The 21,583-nt window shown below is 38.5% G+C and overlaps 1 long non-coding RNA gene across 1 annotated transcript in view; it reads right to left on the reverse strand.

Annotated features, from left to right (window-relative positions):
- LOC134287991 (uncharacterized) overlaps positions 1 to 21,583 on the reverse strand; it is a 92,120-nt gene that overhangs the window by 51,277 nt on the left and 19,260 nt on the right. The window contains exon 2 of the long non-coding RNA XR_009997674.1: positions 16,297 to 17,151. This is a non-coding gene — a long non-coding RNA (uncharacterized LOC134287991). The remainder of the gene's footprint in view (positions 1 to 16,296; positions 17,152 to 21,583) is intronic.

A 21,583-nucleotide genomic window follows, 5' to 3' on the forward strand; every position in this document is an offset into this window, starting at 1 on the left:
GGCCGAAATGTAGTAATAAAGTAGTACAATCATAGTAGACAATGACTTAGGGTAGACAAGAGATATTTTGTAAACCAATGACATTGAATAAACGCCCCTCAAACTGAAAAGATGTCTATTCTTCGATAAGTAAACTTCATAACCAAATTCCAAAAGAACACGTGTCATTCATTACATGATATAAAATGGATACGCGACGGACATTAAAAATGCAACGGCTACACATTGGGCCATCAATCGTCGTTAATGACCTCCAAACAAAACACCCTACCACACGGTAGGGTAATTTGTCATCGGTTAACATTGTTTGGTGACAGCCAATATCGACGACACTTCCAACCAACAAAACTCCGAAGTTCATTCACCCAGGGTAATGACAATAAAGCAAGTCGCGACTCGTTACCCAAACCCCAGACCCCCACCGCAATGCAGGAAAAACTTTATCATCTGACTTCCAGCCGAGTGAAGACACTCCCAGCATGTGGGGTACCGGAGTGCGTACTTTGCAAGGGCTTTTGGTTTGGGTTGGTCCCGCAAAATGCACCGGTCGGTGGGCAATAACAATGCATCATCATTATTGCCTATGTCTAGGTGTACCCGATCAGAATTTTGTAACAAGATTATAACAAAGTGATTACAAATGCAGTTAAAAATAACAAATGTTGATATAATTTTGACCTAAGGATTTTTTTTTGAATTTATTCATAACATTCTCTTATTAATGTTTTTTGCAATTCAAATAACAAAATTATAACAGAATTCGTTTCGTTTGTCTATACACGTGTATAAATAAATTGGTTAGATCATGCATAATGTGTCACTAATCAAATTTCGAAACGAATTTATGGTAACATTGGTATATATTTTGCAAACAAATTAATAATGTATGAGAATTTTAACCCTAGAGATATCCGATTGTTTTATACTTAATAATAATCTTGTATAAATTATAGTTGGTTGATATTATTTCAAAATTTATAACATTTTTGTTTTCATTGAAAAAAGTTTAGATATTTTTTTGTAATTTCAACTATTGTTTAATAACAACTGTTGTAACTAAGTAACACAACCTTAGGCAATTTTGTTATTCCCACCTGATCGGGTAGGCATATACACAAAATAACGGACACCAGCAATAATGGTTGAACACCAAAAACAAACAAAACTTTTGACTGGAGGAAATTCAATGATGACGAGCCAGGTGCTGTGTGTGGAGCGTGGAAGTTGACTGCTCATGCAAGCTGCTGGAAAATTTATGCAATCATTATTACTTGAGGTTGCGGAAATGGATCAAATGTTGCGTAGGAAAACTGAAAAGCAGCTTTCTTCAGATTGGGAATTTTACCAGAATCATTGTACTATTCATGATATTTAAGAAATGGGTCAGAGACATGACTATTGACGATTTCCAGTTATTTGTGCTTTTAACTTTCTAGGATTTTCTGAGTACTTTTATCTTATCTCACTTTAAAGATCTATTAACCCCAGTCGTGCATTGAGATCATTATAACCCCTGAACGTGCACTAGGTCAGCGAGGTGAGCGCAAGCTAATGCATGAAGAAGGTTAAACATATTTGGGACATAGTCTCCAAAGAATTTAAAGAGACAATCTTAATTTAACCCTTTTAGGACGGTTGGATCATTTGCACCTCGCTGACGCGTTCTACAGCGGCGAGGTTGGTGAAAAAAGTCGTCCCGAAGGGGTTAAAGAATTTTGGGTATACATTTTGGTACAATTTTTGGATGAATAGCTAGAGAAATTTAGCAAACATGGCAAAACGTTTGGAGCAATCCACAATCATGTTATACAAACAGCATTTCATTTTTATTTATGTAACGTTTTTTTAGACTATTTTGACAGAGGATATATTTTGGGCACTTTCTGCTATAAGGTTCATGCAAATATGACGTCCATCGTTAAGGAGGGAGGGGGTTCTGAGAAAATATGACACTCAGTAGAAGAGGGGAAGAGGGGATCCAACATTTCTGAAAAGTGATGGACGTTTGAATCGTCTCTAAATCAATCGCTTTTGTACCAACAGACTTGATTTTTGTACACGGCGGAATAAGTAGTATAATCTCGGACGTGAAAAAACCGCCAAGAAAAGATTAACGTAAAGGTTTTTTTTTTCAATCTTTTATTGACGATTGTAAGAACGATAAGTGTTATGTCTTGTCTCGCGTCACGTGTAAGGTATGTGAGTTTGATGAAGAACTATCTAAAAATTTTACCCTGAATATTCTACTGAAAATTCAACCAAAACAGATGTTCTAGTTGTTCAATCCAAAAGGTTCTAAGTAGTAGTTACTTAAAACTATCAAATTCGATTCGGTAAAACGAAATATTTTGCATGACTCGTTAATTTAGATGTTAGTTGACCAATTTACCTTTTGATTGCTCAGAAATGTTTTTTTTTTTCATTATTCAGGCTTGCAGTCAAAAAGTCCAAAATCGCATATTTTGCCCTATAAATTGAGGTATAGCTCAAAATTGTGACCTGCTGGAGCAAATCTGAGCCCGGGTTCGGATTCAGCGACCCAAAATCTCTCAGAGACACATAATTTTGCTCTTGAGACAGACCAAAAGTTAATTTTTGTTACGCTATGCTATTCAAAAGATATTTTAAATTCTGAAACAATAAGTGGATTCACTGTTTGGTTTTCGTTTCGTTTCAATTTCGTTATTGAAAATGGACACAATATTTTCATATTTTCAAGCTTTTGAACAGGGTGTGGTAGGGGACACTTGACATTTAATAAAATATACATGTGCGCCGGCTTTTTTTTAAGTTCAATTTTTTTTCATTTTAAAAATCGTTCCATGAACAACATTAACGTGACATTCAAAAAACTATGGCAAGTTTTAATATTTTCAATATCTAGTATGACTTAAACTCCGGAAAAAATAAAAAAAAACATATTTATAAATAAAAACACAAAACTCGATTTAACACTTTAATACCCAACCCCGTCTTTACAAGGGACATAGTTTGAGCATTTTTGTATATTTTTTTCTTTCCTAAGTAATCACCACTATTATATTTTTGGATGATATTTAGGACTGTTCTGTATATCTCAAAAAGCTCTTTGATGCTTTTAAGGCGTATTTTTATTTACATTTTGTTTTAAATCATGGAAAAAATGATGTTTTGGTTCATATGTCATGATTTCTTTTCTATTGAATCGCAATAATTCGCTAAACACACTCCAAAATTATTTTCCTTAAAATTACAAGGAAAATCAAATTTTCCTATGAAAAAAAAAATAAATAAATAAAAATATTTCTTGAGTGATCATAAAGTTTAAAATTGTTTTCGACTTAAAAATAGGCTTCCAGCAAGAATATACACACTTATTTCTGAATTGCCTGTTCGGTACTTTTTTGACGAGATTATAACAGTAGTACGATCTCGGTAGCTTCGGTAATCGATTTTACTGAGGATCAGTAAAACAACTGTCAAAATCGTATGGAAAAGGTAAACAATGCATTTTTGCTGAACGAGTTCGATGCTCAGCAGTTTTAGTCTCGTCAAAAAATTACCGAACTCGGTAATCGACATTAAGTGTGTAAAATGTTTAAAAATAAAATTTAAAAAAATCAATGATCAAAATTCACAAAATTGCGAATTAAAGGGAATTCTCTTTCATTATGTGTAAATCGATTTTGGATGAAGAAAAATGATATTTAGATCAATATCAAACATATGAGTATTAGATTTAACCCTAAATAGAGGGTTAATTTAAATAATTAATATTTCTCATACAATTATAATAAGAATAATCACTAAACATACAAATTACAACTGGACCAGCTAAATCATGAAGCCATTAAATTAAAGGCAAACTTCAAAACTTGAGCATCGGCCTGTGCACACTGTTGGGGATGACCCAAAAACGTGATCGAAATTGTTTTGATTATGAAAATACCACTTTTGATCTGTGGTGTCTTTGGCAAAGTTTTTCTATAAAATAAATCCTAATTTATGGAAACATCAGTTTTGTAATCAATCCTCCTAAAGATGAGAAAAGATTTCTATCTTTTTTATATAAACTAAAAAAAATATGTTTGTTTACAGAAGTTGTAGACAATTTCAATAGGAACAACTTTGTCGAAGATACGAAATTTCAATATTTTGATTTGTTTGTACGCGTTTGAGGCATTTTTAATGAAGCACCCCTAAAATCAGTTTTTTTGCTTTTTCTGTACATTTTTCACAATTTCCAAATGTTCTGGGAAATATTTTTCTTTAGTTATTGGACTTTCCTGGAATATTTATAAGAAGAATATTCGGGAATGTGCTGGAATATAAAAATCCTTAAAACTTCTAGAACTCGCTAAATGTTTTAGAAAAATACGAAAGTTCTGGAATGTTCTGGCGCATTCATTTTTTTTTAATTTTCCAGAACTTCCCGAAAGTTTCTGGACGTTCCAGAAAAAAATGAAAGAATCTTTTGCAGTAGTTCTTCATTCAAGTCAATTTCTATTGCGAAAAGCTCCAAATACAACTGTAAATCGAACCATTCACCCTCAGCATGGTTTTGCCGAATACCTGCGAGTTTTCTGCTTCGGCTATATGAACCCCAAACATTCATTTAAAGGGTGATACGGTCAAAATTTGCTCAAACAATTTTTTTCATAACTTTAGACTGCGTACACCAAAACAGCTAATTTTTGGACCAGTAATGCTGCATTATATGTAGCTTATACCATAAAATTTTCATCAAAATCGATTAAGTAATGGTTGATATATAGATAAAACCATCGACCTACCTTTTTATAATTTTGTACAAAGGCGCTCCATAGTAAATATTCGGAAATTTAAGGTTGGTAAAGCACAATTTTGATTATAGAACTACCAATACTGCTCCGATTTTTATCAAAATTTTACAGTATAATACTATTATGTAAATATGTTCTTAGTAAAATTTTGAGCCATTTTGTATGAATACTTTCAAAGTTGTAGTAGTTTGAATAAAACTGAAAAAAACTGACCGGGTGCCACTTAAGCAAATATAACTTTGTAACGGCTAGATCAAATTGAATGAAATTTTCACACAACATTTTGATATGCATACTACACATACAGAAAAATTTTCATTGAAATCGGTTAAGTATCTCTGGCTCTATAAATAAAACAGTAAAAATGTGTGAATCCTCTTTGCACAAAATTTTAAAATTGCAGATCTCAGGGTTCAACAATATCTCCGCAAATACTAGACCGATTTTAATGAAAATTTTATGGTACAAGCTACATATAATGTACCATTACTAATCCAAAAATTATCTGTTTTGGTGTACGCAATCTTAAGTTATGAAAAAAATTGTGTGGCCAAAATTTTACTTGACTTGACAAAATTTGACAAAATTTGACCACCTAAACAAATATAACTTTGTAACGACTGGATCAAATTGAATGAAATTTTTACACAACATTTTGATATGTATACTTTACATACAGAAAAATTTTCATTGAAAATGGTTCAGTATTTCTGGCTCTATAAATAAAAGAGTAAAAATGTGTTCTTATTTTTTAATCCTCTTTGTACAAAATTTTAAAATTGCAGTTTTCAGGATTCACAATATCTCCGCAAATACTAAACCAATTTTGATGAAAATTTTATGGTATAAGCTACATATAAAGTACCATTACTGGTACAGCTGTTTTGGTGTACGCAGTTTCAAGTTATGAAACAAATTGTTTGACCAAATTTTGATCGTATCACCCTTTATTACGGTGGGTAAAATAAAATTAAAAAAAATCTCAGTTTCGGATAAGCTTCTAGAAGTTTCTTTCCATTTCAGTTGTGTACTTGGAAGTATATCTTCTGGCGTTTGTGATTTCTAGAATATTCTTCCATTCAATGGACAACAACCCTATAACAGTCGTTGACAATCACAAGGCGTATACATGATATTATACTTTCTGGCGCTTCTGATTAGTACAATGCTGAGTAAAATGTTTCGCATTGATACAATGGCTTCAGAGGAAGCTTCTAGAAATTGTTATCTCTTTACTGCCGTGAATCGCAAGTCAGTCCCATCTGCATTTTGGGCAAAAATGAGTTAATAGCCATTTTCGATCTTTCTTCGGATGATCTTTCAGCTGCGTGAATAAAAATATATAATTTGTTCAGTAAAATTGAAAAACAATACCAAGTCAAATTGTCCCACAATGAAATGTAATCGCAAGTCAGTCCCATTACGAACTAATGTACCCTCCAGTACAAAACCTAACATTGTTTTAGTCAGTTTTATATTTTTCACTGTTATGTTTTCACGTTTGAATCAATGTGTGAAAGTTTCATGATGATCTCAGAAGTTTTCAATTCATGGCGATTTTTTGAAGTTTTACATTGAATTCGAATTTGAAAACTTCAGAGTCCATTTTCTCAATGCCTACTTTTTGCAGATGGGACTGACTTGCGATTCACGGCAGTTTAATGGATGAAAATGTTCTAAATGAGATCTAAAACGGCATATGGATGTATGAAATAAATTCCGGAGTTGTCTGTCCTCCCGTCACGCTTAGCAAAGTTTCGCTGTAATATTTTACGTATCGTGCAATGGTTGGTACAGCAGCATTGTATGATCTGGAGAAAGAATAAGGAGAAAAAAAGTAGAGAAAGAATAAGGAAGGAAGATGAGGTTGTTCCAGAATGTTCCAAGAGTGTTCGAGATTTTTCTGTTTTAATATCGATGAAACTTCGCTCCTGCAAGATAGTCGATGTTAATATTCGAGAGGTTTCTATTTCAAATATGAATAAATTTCTTGAACAGTCTGCATTATTGCATCGTTTCATTGATGCATTTTTGTATTTTTACATTGATGCATCGTTGCATTACGGCATCAATCCATAAATATCTAGAAGTTTCTTTCATTCCATGAATTAGCACCCTATAACAGTCAAATACTAACCAAGGTTGGACACATAATAGTATACCTTCTGGCGCTTTCCCAAGAGATGCCCCATGCTGAGTGAAATATTTCACATATGTATTGATGCATTAGCATTCAAGGAAGCTTCTAGAAATTTCCCTTTCAGCATATTCTAGGATTCATTTTTTCATTTATTTAGTTAACATCAAATTCATGATAATACTGAATCAACAATTTGCCGCCATAATACTCGATTTGCAGCTGCAGCTCTCCAACGTCGGTCACGCCCAACACTCGCCAGATCACGCTCCACCTGGTCCGCCCATCGTGCTCTCTGCGCTCCACGCCTTCTTGTACCAACCGGATGGTTAGCAAACACCAACTTTGCAGGGTTGTTGTCCGGCATTCTTGCAACATGCCCTGCCCACCGTATCCTTCCGGCTTTGGCTACCTTCTGGATGCTGGGTTCGCCTTAAAGTGCAGCGAACTCGTGGTTCATCCTTCTCCGCCACACACCGTTCTCCTGCACGCCGCCGAAGATCGTCCTTAGCACCCGTCGCTCGAAAACTCCGAGTGCTTGTATGTCCTCCTCGAGCATCGTCCACGTCTCGTGCCCGTAGAGAACCACCGGTCTTATTAACGTCTTGTACATGGTACATTTGGTGCGGGGGTGAATCTTTTTTGACCGCAGTTTCTTCTGGAGCCCATAATAGGCACGACTTCCACTGATGATGCGCCTTCGTATTTCACGGCTCACGTTATTGTCAGCCGTTAGCAAGGAACCGAGGTAGACGAATTCTTCTACCACCTCGAAAGTGTCCCCGTCTATCGTAACATTGCTGCCAAGGCTTGTCCTGTCTCGCTCAGTCCCACCTACCAGCATGTACTTTGTCTTAGCCGCATTCACCACCAGTCCGACCTTTGCTGCTTCACGTTTCAGGCGGGTGTACTGTTCTGCCACCGTTCCAAATGTCCTAGCAATAATATCCATGTCATCCGCAAAACATACAAATTGGCTGGATTTCGTGAAGATCGTACCCCGGCTGTTGAGCCCGGCTCGTCGCATAACACCTTCCAGGGCGATGTTGAATAGTAGGCAGGAAAATCCATCACCTTGTCGTAGTCCCCGTCGAGATTCGAATGAACTGGATAGTTCACCCGAAATCCTTACGCTGTTCTGCACACCGTCCATCGTTGCTCTTATCAGTCTAGTCAGCTTCCCGGGAAAGCTGTTCTCGTCCATAATTTTCCATAGCTCTGTGCGGTCGATACTGTCGTATGCCGCTTTGAAGTCGATGAACAGGTGATGCGTTGGGACCTGGTATTCACGGCATTTCTGGAGGATTTGCCGTACGGTGAAGATCTGGTCCGTTGTCGACCGGCCGTCGATGAAACCGGCTTGGTAACTTCCCACGAACTCATTTACTTTAGGTGAAAGACGACGGAAGATGATCTGGGATAGCACTTTGTAGGCGGCATTCAAAATGGTGATCGCTCGAAAGTTCTCACACATTAACTTGTCGCCTTTCTTGTGGATGGGACAGATTATCCCTTCCTTCCACTCCTCCGGTAGCTGTTCGGTTTCCCAGATCTTGACTACTAACTGGTGCAGACAGGTGGCCAACTTTTCCGGGCCCATCTTGATGAGTTCCGCTGCGATACCGTCCTTACCAGCCGCTTTGTTGTTTTTGAGCTGGTGGATGGCATCCTTAACTTCCCTCAGCGTGGGAGTTGGTTCGTTCCCGTCCTCTGCTGCACCAACATAGTCATTTCCTCCGCTGCCTTGGTCCTCCGTGCCTACATTCTCTTCGCCATTCAGGTGCTCGTCGAAGTGCTGCTTCCACCTTTTGATCATCTCACGTCCGTCCGTCAAGAGGCCTCCGTCCTTATCCCTGCACATTTCAGCTCGCGGCACGAAGCCGTTGCGGGATGCGTTGAGCTTCTGGTAGAACTTCCGTGTTTCTTGGGAACGGCACAGCAGTTCCATTTCTTCGCACTCCGCTTCTTCCAGGCGGCGCTTTGTCTCCCGAAAGAGGCGGGTCTGCTAGGTGAAAACATAACATTCTGCAAAATGTAGATATTATCTTTAAAAATTATGGAATAAGTGAGGAAATTCGATCGAAGTTGAAAAAAAATGTTGTTTTATCTAAATTTGTCGGGAAACTACTAATTTTTGGTGTAGTAAATTTAACCCTGATTTGGGTAGAATCCAGATCGAACTTTAATGTGCATTCCAGTTTCAACATCAAACATAAATTGGTTTCAGGTATTCCTATTTTTTATTTATTTATTTATTTCTTCAGTATTTATTCCGTAGTATATAAGTGCAAATAATGTTCCCGAGCTGAGATATGGACTACCTTTCAACAGCTATATAATTCAATTTTTGCAATCTAGCGCTTAACAAACAACTTCAAAAATCAAATAAAAGAAAAAAGTACAAAAAAAAAACCTTTGAAGTAGCAAAAGTGTTGGTATAGTTGGAGGAAAGTATTTCTTAACCTAATATCACAGTTATGTAGCTAGTTGTTGTAGCAGCGGATTTGCTGAAGAGGCGCATCCCATCCAAAACCTTGGGAGCACACGCTGGAACCAATCGTCGATTCGTCCTATTTTGGCAGCCCTATGAACGTCATCAGTTGAGTGGAACGCATTCAAGTTCAGCATCATTTTTAATATTCTATTCTACTTTTTCTGGAGCTTCTTCTTGTGAGTAGCTGCACAATTATGCCATGCTGGAAAACCGTAGGTCATCGCTGGTTTGAACACCGTCTTATACAGCAACAGCTTAGAGTTTATGTCCAGGTGCGAACTGCGATTTATCAACGGGTAGAGCATTCTAATGAGTTTGTCACACTTGTTCAAAACATTTTCTATATGTGTGGCAAAAGTCAGTTTCTGGTCTAGGGTTAAGCCCAGATATCCTACGTCGTCTAACCAAGGAACTTGGCGATCCCAAACTGTGATCTCGTCTCTCGGAAGTTTTCGAAGACTTCGTTTCCGGGTAAAGAAGATTGCCTGAGATTTGTCAGCATTGGATTTAATCTTCCATTTCTTTTGATACCTTTCGATTGCGTTTTGGGCTGCTTGCAATTTGGTAATCACTATAGCTGGATCGGAGCCCGAAGCGATAAAACCAGTGTCGTCAGCGAAAAGATAGTAATTGGACATCATCCAACTGGACCAAGTCGGCGGTGAAAATATTGTACAGCGTGGGGCTTAGCACAGCCCCTTGTGGTACACCGAATGGTATTTCGTGTCGATCTGAAGAATGTCCATCAACAGACACATGGTAGCATCGGTTTGACAAGAATGAGCAGATTATTTTCAATAGGTACGTTGGAAAGTTTCCTTGCAGCATCTTGTGTAGGATTGCTTCCTGCTATACTGAGTCGTACGCTTTTTCAACATCTAGAAGCACCATACCGGAGGACTTTCCTCGCGTGAAGTTGGTACGGATTTCCCTAGCCGGGTAAGTTGGTGGTTGGTGGAGTGGCCTATTTTGAAACCGAACTGCTCATCGGGGACAATCCGTGTATTCTCCAAATGTTGCTGGAGGCGTTGAAGAATCACCCGTTCCAGTAGTTTACTGAGGGATGATAGCAGGCTGATCGGCCTGTAGTTGGATGGAATCGAGGAGTCTTCATTCGGTTTCGGAAGGGCGACTACCACGGCGTGTTTCCAACTGGTTGGAAAATATCCAAAGCGAATACATGCAGAGAAGATTTATGCGAGAAATATGAGGACTTTACGAGGTAACTTCTTGAGCAAACAGTTTCGAATTTTATCCTGACCAGGAGCCTTTTTTGATTTGAGTCTTCGTATGATTTGAGCTATTTCCTTTGGACGAATCAGCCACGGATGACCTCCTGTCAAGTCAGTCTGATCGATATGAGCGATTGATCTATTTACGGCTGTGACTGTTTCAGGATCGTCTGGCAGCTGATTAGTCTGCGCTTTCGCGAAACTCCTTGCCAGAAGTTTCGCTTTCTCTAGAGGAGAAATCGGATTCACCCGTTGGGAGCGGATGCTAGTAAAGTTGTCTGCGATCTGTTCGATCCTTTCAAGCCTTTACGGTGTCGAGTTCTTCTCGCGTCTCGAACCCCAGTATGGGTGATTCGGCGGGTGGCCCGCCGATGAACCTGACAAAACGCTCCAACAAGGATGGGAAACAAATCAGCGGTGCTCCGAAGCATCCCGCCAATCGCTCTCCATCGTCCAGCCGGGCGCACAAGAAGAAGAAGATAGATTCAACCGACGTCTCGCCGATTGAACAACTTCAGCAAGAAAAACTGCTCCAAAGCAACAAGTATCATGCACTGGAGGATGGTGCATCCGGCACCCCGCCAGCTCAAGAGAAAATCCAGCGGAAGGAGAAGTACCCGCCGATCTACGTCCCAGGCAAGGACCCGGCGTTCCTGCGGCCCCTGCTACTCGAGCGAGATGAACCCGCCACATGCACATTCCGGATGTGCTCCGGGGGAGTCAAGCTCAACTTCGAGTCAAAAGCCTGTTACTACCGGGCTTTGAGATACTTCGTCGAACCAGAATGGGTCGACCACTACACCAAAGATAAAGTTGTCTCAAGGGGGAAACCCTTGTGGAACATGGGCTGGAAGAGCTTTTTTCTGTTAAAACAATGTTAATGTTTAGTAAGCGACCCAACGTTACCCAATGTATGCACTTTCTAGGTTTAATCACCCAATGTAACCCAACGTGACAAACTTCCACAAAAAATTGCATTGATGTATCCCACACACTTGGACGACGCACTGCGGAGCACCAAGAAAATGACGTCTGGAGCTCGTTCAAAATTTTCGTTGTTTATCCTTTTCTTTTTCAATCATAGCCACCCGTCGGTTTGCGGCAGTAATTAGTTCGACCGCGAGTCAAGCGTGTCGCTGCTGTCGGTAAAATGCGTTCGCCAATTCAGCGCCAGAGTGGGTCATATTCTTAATTTATTATATTTGACTACACCCATGATGACCCCGCATCAAGGCCACTGAAAGTGGTGCTTCGTGGCCTCGAGGATCTGAACCTTCAGAAGCTGAAAGAGGACCTGGAGGAGAACGGTTTGCAGCCACTCGTCGTCCATAAAATCACCCGGCGTGATACTACGCGGAAGTATCGAGACCAGCCGTATCTCATCCATCTCGAGCGTGGATCCGCGACGCTTAAGGAACTCCAGAAGGTTAAGACCTATAACGACTGCCAAATCAGCTGGGAGCGGTGTCGGCCGCGGCCGGTACACCGCGACGTAACCCAGTGTATGCGATGCCATGGCATCAAGAACTGCCGTATGGCTACACGCTGCGTGGACTGCGGCGGTTACCACCAAGCCGAAAGGTGCAACGGGGAGCTACCAAAATGCGCCAATTGCGATGGCGAGCACCAAGCCAAATAGAAGGATTGCCCAAAGCGTACGGAAATCATCGCCGCTCGCAAGCGAGCGTCGACAAACCACCAGCCGAATAGGGGTCCTTCTCCAACGGCTCTAAACACGCGGAACTTCCCATCACTACACCCCCAACGTCCGTTGGCCCCCGCGAATACGGTACCTGGACCTGAAGCTCAACAGTCGACTTCCACCCAATGGCCGACAATTGCACCCGGATTGCGGCGACAGGCTGCGAATGAAACAACCCCCGTGGATGACCGAAGCGCCCTCTTCACGGCTACTTAGCTGGTTCCCATGTTCCAGCAACTAATGCCCCGACTGCAAACCTGCAAGTCCAAAATCGAGCAGATCTACACCCTGGGGCTTTTCGTTATAGAAAATGTGTTCTAGAGCCAGTAGATCTGCTTGATTCGAACACCGGTCCCCCAAAACTGGTTTAAAATAGGTAGGATAAAAAATTAACAAATTAAAAAATTAAAAAAAAAAGGAAACTCGTTGTACTAACAACAACAACTACATAGGCTAATGCCAACACATATACAACTTTGTAACCACAATTACACTTTCATTCAGAGATGAAGAGCCATTTAAGGCTGACCACTCATGTAAAATCTGTTGTAATCCCACAAAATTGAAACGAAAAATAAAGAATGATTTTACTACTACTACTACTGTCATCTTGGCGCAATGGTGGATTGCACTTGGTCGACTTCCGCAAAGCCTTTGTTATTTTCCACAATGCGTCGCGAGCTCGGTTCAACGAACGAAGAGTCTCGCTGAATCTGCTGTAATTCGCCTGATCACATTCTTTTCGGATTCTACGGTTTAGCGCTAGCACAATGTCCCGGTAAATAGGATCCCTTCTTCTGTACCACTGCCGCCGGCGTTTGTTCCGCAGCGCGATCAATCTACGTGTAGTCTCTGGAATTTCCGCTACTTTGTAGGTATTTTTCTGGACTTCCGAAATCGAAACAGCTTCAGCGTCTAGTAACGTTGTTGTCAGGAACCGAATGGCGTCATCAACGTCAGCTTCGTTATTGAGGGTTGTAGTGACCGGATAGGTATTCCTATTGCCAAAGTATCAAAATAGTGTGCTACGGTTAGCGAAATTTAACATACACTAGATTCAAACTTTTGCCCCAGTGGTGGAGCAAGAGTCATAATTAGACACACACATACGAAAAGTGTTGTAACTCAAAATTAAAAAGACATTTGGCGTAACTTTGTTCAGCATAATTTTAGTGAATGGATGGTAGTATCACCACACGGTATTATTCATTTATTTTTATCGGCTTCGATTTTTTGAAAAAAAAAAAACTACGGTCGAACTTTTGTCCCACCTTACTCTAAGTATGTTAGGGTTCATTCACAAATGTCATAACGCCAAAATTTGCCTTTTTTGACACCCACCCACCCCTTCGTAACATTGTTTATATGGGAAGAAAATTTTTTTGTTCGAGCTGTAACACCATGAAGTACACCCACCCACCCCCTCCAGCGTTATGACATTTGTGAACAAGCCCTTACTACATTTGATCAGGTACTGTATATAGCTGATTTAGAACAACGACATAAAGTCCAACACGTGTCGCCCAGTGGACAATGCAAATTAGTGCATCGATAATGAAACACAAGAAGGCGGCACCGAGGAGTAGCGAGCTTCTTTAAATTTGCCAACAAAGCGTGATTTGTATCGAGTAGATGGCGATGATGATGATGAAATTACGTTATACGTTGTACCTTATTTTACACAAGGCAGTAGCGTGCATAATGATTCAGAGAGTGTTATCGACAGGTGGTATGACTCAACCTATATCGTGTTGCTAGAATATCCAGTATCGTATTGCTAGGAGATAAAGGCTCTTCGAGATACTGTTACGTAATCCTAAACTACGTGTAGGATAGAATGGCCAAACATATTTATATTTTCAGACAAATGTTGAAAATCGAACTAGGATCGAACTTGCAACTGGAAACAGATTAGGTAATTGTTAATCTGAAATGAGAATCACTATGTTGAGCAGACGGTAGAACTGAAACTCGAACACTGAAATTTAAATTGATAATTCAAATAAGGATCGAGTTGAAAAAGAAATTGATAATTACGTAAAAAATATGTTTTAACGAATAATCAAATTTAAAATTAAACTGAGAACCAGCAATGATAATGAAAATCAAACCGGATTGCTAATAGAACTAAGAAATTAAAAAGCATTGTGAAAAGTACAGATATTAGAACTGAGAATGAGAAAAGTACATATATTACAACTGAAAAAAAAAAAACTGAAAGGTGACTAATTGAAAATGGAGATCACAATGCAAATTTCTAACCTAGTCGATTTCACATAAAAAAAACCTACCTCAACAATAAGGCACTATCGGAACTTTCTAATCCTTCTCTATAGTCGAAGAAGCCCACTTCAATCATAGCGTAAATAAACGGGAATCGTGCGTAGCGCAACTCCCCTGCAAATGTTGTGAAAGTCCGTACCACCACTAGACCAGCAGTGTGTGGGCCTTTGTCCGCCTTCAAAAAATTCGCATCCCCAGCTCGACGGTACGGTGCACCGGCAAAAAAAAAAGATCCTACTTGGCCATCAAATTACTACACGCACTTTACAGCCACTTCGCTTTGAAGTTTGAGATCGACGACGACGCGACGTCGAGTTGTTTGGTGGCCAGCGAGCCCGTCAGATCATTGGTTGCCGATGGAACCGTGACCCTCAACGCGTTTCTTCCGAATCGTCTAGCTAGACTTGGAGAGAGGTTGTCTAGACTCTACAGCCGGCCCATTTTCGTTTTCTTGTGGTTCGACCGACGATGATGACGGACTATTTGAGCTCTGAAGTAGTTTCGTAACCTCCGGAGCAAATCAATATCCAATGGTGCTGGGTTGGCTCTTTTGAATATAGACAGACACTCGATGAGGCAATAGGGCTTTTTTGTGGGCATGCTACGGTTTTGGACATGGCTGGTTCATGGTTCAATAGCGCAGTGGTCAGTCTTCTAGAGGTTTCTGTTTTTTTTTTTCTATCTGAGCTACAGTATACGGCGGAATGTGCATGGCAAGTCAATGTCAAATAAGATAATACATTCGACAGATGTTGGGTCAGCTGTGTTCAAGTCGAGTCGGTCATTGAATTGCAACTATTGTTAAAAAAAAAACAGTTTAATAAGATTAGTTAAGAAATTTTGGCGAGACCATTAGATTTTTCTCGGTAACAAATGTGTGAAAAATATCCTTTCTATTCGATTCTCATTGCAATTTTAGTTCTGTTCCCAATGCGATTGTTAGTTCGATTCTCAGTCTGATTTTCAGTGTGATTCTCAGTTCTCAGATTCTCTGGGACTCTCAATTCCATTTTCTGTAAAATTGTCAGTTAAATTGCCTGTTCGATTCACAGCTGGATTCTCAGTGCGATTTTTTTTTCGATTCTCATTAAAATTTTCAGTTAGAAACTCAGTCATGTTCTCAATTTGGTTATTGGCTGGATTCTATCAGCGCAATCCTTTGTTCCATTCTCGGTTCGTTTCTCTCTTAGTTGCATATTCATTTTAATTTTCAATTAGATTCTCATTTCGATAGTCAGTATAACTAACTCCGAGTTCTATCATTTCGATTGTCCGTTCGATTCTCAATTTGATTGTCGACTCGACTCTCAGTTCGATTTTCAGTTATATTCTCAGTTAGATTCATAATTCGTTTCTCACTTCGGTTCTTAGTTCGAATCCATATTAATCCATTTTTTCAATTTAAATTTTAACTAAACTTATTCTTCAGGCTCAAGTGTCAACAAGCATAACGGAGCCGATGGCAGCTGTTTTTAAAACTAGACGTATTGAGCGTCAAAAATGATAGATACAGTTCAAGCCAAAACAAAAAAAAAGTCTGTAGGATATTCTGCTTAAAGGGCTCGAAAAGTCGGTACAAGAAAAAAAAAACCTTCAATATTGTGTGTCGTAAATACCATTCAAGTCGTACCCGCAAAATACAAAAAATACAATAAAAGAAAACCTACCTTCTTCAGCGTTGCGTCTTCTATGTTTATGCGTACAACCAATACAAAAAAAAACGCGCTCCGCCAGCAATGCCAAAGGAAACGAACGCACCGTAAAATCAATTTTCGCCAGCAAAAATTACACTGCACGCTTCATCATCCGCACACCGGCGATTTCGCCGGTCGAATTCAATTTGCCTACCGTCGACAATTTCGTCGATTTGCCACTTCAATGCGGATTCGAAAACTGGGCCAGAAGCAAACTTGGCGCGCGAAATGCAATCCAGCAAACGTACGAACGAATCAACGAAAGAAGCCTTCAGTTCGATTCGAAGTTACACGGCCGCAACCAATAAATCACTGATATCGATGGAACCGTCGGAATGCTCGCGCCGGACAAAGCATATTTTTATTTGTCGATCGCACACAAAACTGGGCAATAAAACATTCACTAGGCTTCACTTCTCACTCACAAAAAAAATGCAATTCATGATTCGGCAGCGGCCATGCCCCTGCTACACACCTTCCATCACGTATTGATAGCGACCAAATCCACGTACACTTCGGCAACCCCGAGGTCTGCGCCAGATTCGCCGATGATGGGCATTTAATATTTCCAACTGCTCGATTGGGCCGAGGTTATCGCATTTGGATCATAAAACACTTTCTTCCATTTGGTTCACACTTGTATGACGAAAGCCAGGATGTTTTCGAAATACGGAACGTGGTCGCTGGATGTATTCGACGGCTTACAGAAGATGTCCAAGAGTGGCTGTCAGATTAGTCCGTTCATGGACAGCACTACGTAGACGACGAACAGCAACCACGGGCACAGGATGTAGACGCAGACTAGCTCGGCCATTTTTACGTTTGAAGCTGAGAAATAAAAGAATCTATCATTTGAAGCGATTCGTCGCACCAATCTACTTGACGACATGCGAAGCTCTTACCGATGTCATGCTGTTTTAATTTTAGGTGGTAGACAGTCCTATTTTCGATAATAGAGACAAATTGGTGAGTTCGTTCCATGTTGTAATATTTTTCTCCATTATACAGGGGATAGACAAAATGATCGGGACAGGCAAAATTTTCACTTTTCAAAAAATATTCAACTGGCTGTAATTTTTCGAAAAGTGCATCAAATATTCTCAAATTTTTACTGTAAGTTCATCAACTAGTTGTGCATAAGTGGTACATATTTGGGAAAGATCGGGCCATTGTCCACGAAGTTATAAAGATTCTTCGAAAAGGTGAAATTACCCGGTAGCCAACTTTGAGCTGTTATATCTCCGGATTCAATGAACCGAATGCAATAAAATTTTGACCATTTATGACTTATATAATGAGCTATGAAAAACCGTTGACTTAACTTACAATTTTTAACACGGAAGAAAATTATAACGATTAGATTATTTTTCTAATAAAACGCCAATCTATCCAAACTTCAACATCGTTTCAAAATTCAAGCTGCAAATTTTAGTTCATTTAACTTCCTTCTAATTGACATATATACGAATGTGTTTTGAAAGAAAGTAACAACATAGCCACCAACAAATTGAAAAAGTAATGGAAAACATATTAAAAATAGACCAATTTGCTAAAAAATCGTGAAAAAAATAAAATCGCAATAACTTTTTCTCTTGTTGAAAATTTAAAGTTAAGTCAAATGTTTTTCAGAGTTCATTATATAAGTCATGAATGTTCAAAATTTCATTGCAATCGGTTCATTAAATCCGGAGAAATAATAGCACAAAGTTAGCTATCGAATAATTTTACCTTTTTCAAGAATCTTTATAACTTCGTGGACAATGGCCCGATCTTTCCCAAATTTGTACCAATGATACACAACTAGTTGATGAACTTACAGTAAAAATTTGAGAATATTCGATGCATTTTTCGAAAAGTTTCAGCTAGTTGAACATTTTTTGAGAAGTGAAAATTTTGCCTGTCCCGATCATTTTGTCTATCCCCTGTATTATTTACATTATTCACATTCTTGTCATAATGATGGTCCATCATTTGGCTACACCTACAATAGACACCCTCTTCTTGGCGTAATGCCCCAACCAAAAACAAAGCCAGCTTCTCAACTTTTCCCAAAATATTAACCCTCTAATACCCAATCCCGCCTTTAGACGGGGTATAGTTTGAGCATTTTTGTAATTTTTGTTTCGTGGAAAATCAATTTGTTTATATTTTTGGCTGATATATATGACTGTTCTGCATATCTCAAAATATTTTTTGGTGTATTTTAAAGCATATTTACATTTTTTTAAAATCATTGTAAAATTGATGTTTTAGTCATCTTTTAGAAGTCATTGTTTATTTTGTATTGAATCGCTACAATTAACATATTTTGAATTTTTCCAAAATCATTTTATCCTTGTTTAATAGTTTAAGGGAATCTCTAAAATTATTTTTCTTAAAATTACACGGAAAATAAAATTTTCTGTGAAAAAAAATTAAAATAATATTATTTCAACAATAATCATAAAATCTCAAAATGTTTTCATCTCAAAAAATCCGTTCCCCAAATTGGCTTCCAGGAAAAATATAAAAGTGTGGGGATGTTCAAAAACAAAAATTAGAAAAATTAAAAACTGAAATTCACGAAATCAAGAATTAAAAAGAATCACCTTCCAAAACATGTTTAAATCGATTTTAGATGACGAAAAATGATATTTAGATCAAAATCAAAAATTTGGGTATTAGAGGGTTAAGTCAAGTTTTTTGGATGTCAAGATTACCTTTCGACCAGGCTCAACCTCCATCTCGAAAAATCATTTATCACCCAGCTGATTTTATGATTGCAAGACACGAATCTGCATGGGAATTGAAGCTATATCACCGTTTCTGTATGTGTTTCCACCATAAACGGTTCAGACGACCGCAACCCGCCTTCCTCTCTAAAGGATGCTGGGCTGGGAGACTGGCAGACGACGACGAGCGCACATTAAATATATGGGTATGGATTCGGGAGAAAACTCAATGAAAACAGACTTTCAATTAGGCGAACGATTTATTTTTTCTGCAAGTTGTTGCACCTTTCCTTTCTCAACTTTGCGCGCCTAGAGGGTTTTAACGGGCTGTTTGGCTGGCTGGTGACTGAGTCAGACTGGCTTTCGACCACAAAAATAAAAGAAAAAAAAACTGACGTCTACGATCACGGTTGAACGGAGGAGGATGTTTTGGGAGGCATTTATTATGATTACTTCTCAGTCGGGTGTTTCGTCGATATGATTGCTTGCCGTTCGTTGGAGGACCCAAGGCGATGATGGTGAATGTGCTTGCATCAATGAATGATGTCAGCATTGGTTTTGGACTGGTGACGTCTGCCTGTACAGTTTCATTTCTTTGCATGAAACTAGGAATTTTATAATAAACTGTACAAGAATCTTTGGAAAAAAATGTAGGATTTTTAAGCAACTTCCTGGAAAAATCAATAATTGTTTTAATGATATTGATATTACAAGATAAATTACTCAAGAATTTTACTCGACAACTCTTAAAACAATCCCTGAAGCACATTTTTGTGAAACCTATGGAAGAATTCCTAAGCAGGGATGGGAAATGTCATAAAAATGTCATTTCGTCATTTGCTAATTACACTGCACACTGCAGTAGAAAATGTTAATCGACGATATCATTGATTATCCATAACTAATCAGCATTATGAACTTGTAATGCGTACGAACAGAAATTTGCAAAGGAAGTGATGTAAATAGAAAAACGTCATGACATTTTTTTCATGAAATTCCGCGACATTTTCCATCCCTGAGATAATTTGTAGAGAAGTTAATTCAGACATTTCAGGAGCCATCTTCGAAGTAACTTTTGGAGAGATTTTTGGGGTGGATTTCTCTGGATGAATTCCTGGAGAATTCAATATTACTTTATTCGCAGAAAAGTCCATAGAGGAATACCTATTGGAATATTTAGAAAAAATACTGGTGAATGTTTTGATGGACCTTTGGAAAGTCCCTGAAAAATTCGGAGGAACGCATGGAGAACAACGTAGGAGAATTACTGTAAACATGTTTAGAATAATTACAGAAGTAACCCGAGTAGGCGAAAAATCTAATCAATAGCATATTTAGTAGGGTGCCAATGGAATGTATGGGAAAAATTTGACCATCGAATTTCAAAAACGGGTAGTGCTCAAAAGTTTCGTCTCCTCAAAAAAAGTCCCCATGCAAAATTTCAGCTCAATTGGACTTCGCTAAGGGGTGGCCCAAAGTGGTCAAAGTTTGGCTGTTTTGAAACACGAAAAATATCCCAAGGTAGGGATACATGAAAATTTCGAAATCGAAATTTTTTTTTTGATGCCAAATGCCTTAAAAGTGCATGAAACGTCGAGATCTGGTGTTATCTCAAAAATTTTTTTTTGGAAAAAAATTGACTTTTTGGACTTAGAAAATTTTTGAGTTGGGGGAGTGAAATGAATTTGAAATGAAGGATTTGAATTTAGTTGCTGAAATATTCATAGCAATAGTACTGGAAAATGTCTTATATCATCGTTGGCAAATGCTAGCATATTATATATCATATATCGTTAGGGTGGTTCACTTATTTTGCATTAGGGTGGTCCTTTTTGTAGAAAAATTTAAAAAATAAGATAATAGTATTAAAAATCTCTTATATAACTGTAAGTCATTTTCAATATTGAATATATATAATATTTCATTAGGGTGGCTCATTTTTTTTTAATTAGTGTGGTTCATTGAGATGTAAATTAAGAACAAAAAAATATTTCCAGAAAATTTACCTGTCATATTTTTGTATAGTTTAAAACTATGATCCTTTATTGGCATGTAACACTTTGTTAAGATATTCCTAGACCAACATGTGGAAAGGGCGTAACAACCATTGCGAATTTCTGCTTCTTATGTCCCTCGATTCTTTTACCAGTAACAGATAGAGCTGACTCTCCTCTATCTGTTAATGGGAAAAGTTTGCATAAAATATTGAGATACGCCCAGGATGGACGAGAAAAGTAAGCGTATGCAATGGTTGTTCCGCAACACAAATGTTGGTCCAGATCTTTATTATGGTTTAAAATAAGGAATAATAAACTGATTTTAAACGTATCCAAATTATGACAGCTTGATAGGCGATGATGATGTGCAACAAAAGTTTTTTGTTTTTCTTTTCTAAAAAGATTCTTGGCCTTGGGCTGCTTCATTTCCGAAAACACAGTTACGTTACTGAGGAAAGAACAACAGTAGGTTGCTTTCTATCTATCTAAACAAAATATACTTTAGCTACAAGATTACCATATAGCATACCGAAGTGGTGAGTGAACCTAAAC

This window comes from Aedes albopictus, chromosome 2 (assembly GCF_035046485.1).
Source record: "Aedes albopictus strain Foshan chromosome 2, AalbF5, whole genome shotgun sequence".
NCBI classification, from domain to species: domain Eukaryota; kingdom Metazoa; phylum Arthropoda; class Insecta; order Diptera; family Culicidae; genus Aedes; species Aedes albopictus.